This window comes from Carassius carassius, chromosome 12 (genome assembly GCF_963082965.1).
Source record: "Carassius carassius chromosome 12, fCarCar2.1, whole genome shotgun sequence".
NCBI lineage: Eukaryota > Metazoa > Chordata > Actinopteri > Cypriniformes > Cyprinidae > Carassius > Carassius carassius.
The window spans coordinates 26076881-26079527 of NC_081766.1; the positions used below are offsets into that span (position 1 = coordinate 26076881).

At 35.5% G+C, this 2647-nt stretch overlaps 1 long non-coding RNA gene across 1 annotated transcript; it reads right to left on the reverse strand.

Annotated features, from left to right (window-relative positions):
* Positions 1-320: 320 nt before the first annotated feature.
* Positions 321-1113, reverse strand: LOC132154268 (uncharacterized). Its single transcript, XR_009437135.1, has 3 exons — positions 988-1113; positions 561-649; positions 321-480 (listed from the first exon to the last, which is right to left on the reverse strand). It is a non-coding gene; the product is annotated as an uncharacterized LOC132154268 (long non-coding RNA).
* Positions 1114-2647: the final 1534 nt, after the last annotated feature.

The following is a 2647-nucleotide window of genomic DNA, read 5'->3' on the forward strand; positions in this document are numbered from 1 at the left end:
CAAATACAACTTACTTGTCTCATGAAGGTCACTTCCTTCAGGACATTCTGCTGAGAGCAAAAACTGACTCATCTCTGCTGTTGAAGTAAGTTGCTTGGTGTCTTTAATGACATTTGGCCTGAAGAATGTGTCCCTCTTCTGAAGCAGCCTGGAGGATGTCTCAGTGTCAAACAGGAAGGAGTGAAGTCTTGACCAACCTTTAAGAAGATATTAAACTATAAACAATATTCTCAAATTGCATTCTTGTGAAAACATGTTATTCCAAACCTCTGTGGTATGGCTGAGCAAAGAAATGGCCTCTTTGCAAGCACTCCCATCAAGTTGCCCTCCAAAATTAGTAGCCCTTTGGCATTTTGGGCCTCCTGGAGAAACATCATGAGGGCTGTCTAGTGGCAAAGATCCTCGTCTAATCTTCCTGTGGACTGTTTTCATATGCTAAGCATTGTATCCTATGTTGCTTGCAGCATCATAAAAGTGTTCCTTAAAAGAATCACATTTCTATGTCAGATATCATAACATTGCAATTATAACATGAAAGGGTCATGCAGACGATGACTTACGTAGCCTTTCTTGGAATATGGATCTCTGAGGGAACAGTATCACTATGCCAAGAGCATACTGTTCTCTGATAGCTTTAATAGGGAGTTGCCTAAGAGAAGATATCAAATTGGTCTTAATTTATACAATGGTCATGCAGCTTTTTTTTTTTATAAAATAAATTAAAATACCCATGTGTATCAATCACGTGAGCCACCAGTGTGTTGATCATTTGTCTTCTTGTGGCATCTGTTAGAGTTTCTATTTCTTGATACTCCTTCACCACCTTAATTTTAGAACATCCTCGACCAACTAAAAATTAAAAATGACCTTGGTGATTCATTAATTACCACAGACTCAGAGGGGTTAAAAAATTATATATTTTGGATAATTTTCATTTCTGTGTGAACAGAACCTTTAGGACACTGACATAAAAAGCTCTGTTCTAACCTGTTTTGCAGACAGTGCAGATGTGTCCTCTTTTCTTTGTCTCTTGTTAGGGACCTCATGTAAGATTACAGTCGATGCACTTGAACTGTTGCTTTTGTCAGACTTCTCAGAAGACAAAGAGTCTGAAAATTCTAAATAATTAAAGTATTAAAATATTACAAATATTGTGATGACCAGTACAAGAATCAGAAATAGCCAATTTATCATATTTATCCTGAGTTGCTTGATAACACAACTTAAACGTTCAATAAAGCTCACCATCATTTGAGAAAACAGTCAGCACCACAGCCTTGCCCAATGAGGTCACTGAATATTTCTGCATCGACTTCTGTCCCTGTTGCATTAGGTGGCAAGCAAAATTTCTCAATAAGTGAAAAATAATTAGAAAAAAATATTTAAGTTGACGCCCTTTCTTGCTTCACAACAAATGTCTGATTTGAAAACGTATCTTTATGATGCAAGCAAAATGTAAATATGAATTATTTTTTCCAATGTATCCCCTTCTACAGAACATTATATGATAAAGGCAAATACAGAAATGAGGCAACAACACAATACACAGAATTTATCAGATTTTAATCAAATTCTTAGTTATTTTAAAGGAGTAAGAAAAAAAACATCCTTTGACGTGAAATTGCATAAAGTTAAACCTCTCTTCAATGCAGTCCAGCTTCACATACTTCTGCTGTTCATACAGTAACTTAGCTAGCTAACGAAGCTAATCACGTCGACGATGGCAATAAACGAGGCTTTGTAAAAGATGGTTCGTTTTATTAATTTCGGTAAATCATTTTAATTAATTTGAGGCCAAGCTGTTATAATTTGATTCCTTGTTTTAGTTAAATCGAAAAGCGCGAGCGTAGTAAACCGCTGCCACGATGTACGTTAACTTAAAACGTGGAAGCGAACGCACACACACAGCCTAATATACGTTTATGCACAGTGCTCCATAGCATGTTATGTTGTACATTCTCTACTGAATAAGCACCAATCATAAATGTAAAAGTATGATTCAATTTAACTTACCTTTAAAAGCCACACGAGGATAATGGCGACGTCTTCATGGATTTCACCAGGGACGATTGGAAATGCATGGGCGGAGTCTAATTACGTCTCTATGGAGTTTGTTTAACACTGATGATCAACTCTGTGAAATAACTCCAACACCAAACACCATTTTACTCTGAATGTGTTAAAATTACTCTTTGGGTGTTGAAATCAACTCGGAAATGTTTAACACAGAAATTTCAACTCTCCAATTTTTGCTGTGTATAAATACTCAGTTACTGAAAAAATTCAAACTAAAAATGTACTCACAAGAAGGAGCATTGGGCAACATCAAACAAGATTGTTTTTGTTTTTTTCTTTTCGGCTGCAGCTCCTCATCTAAAGTAAGAAAAGAACTGAGTAAAAAATACATCACATCGATTAAACCTAAAAACTAAATAACAGTGGTCTTACCTTCATCAGTGTCCTCAGCTGAAAGAAGAAAAAAAAAAAAGTTACAGCAATAATGTAAGCACTATTGACTTCTTTTTATATTTTTTTAAAAGTGACATTAATTTTCTACTTACACTCAGGTGTAGTTTCTGCTACTCTTGATCTGTTTTTTTGTTTTGTTTTCTTTTTCTTTGCTTGTAAGCTGGCAATGTCATCTTCA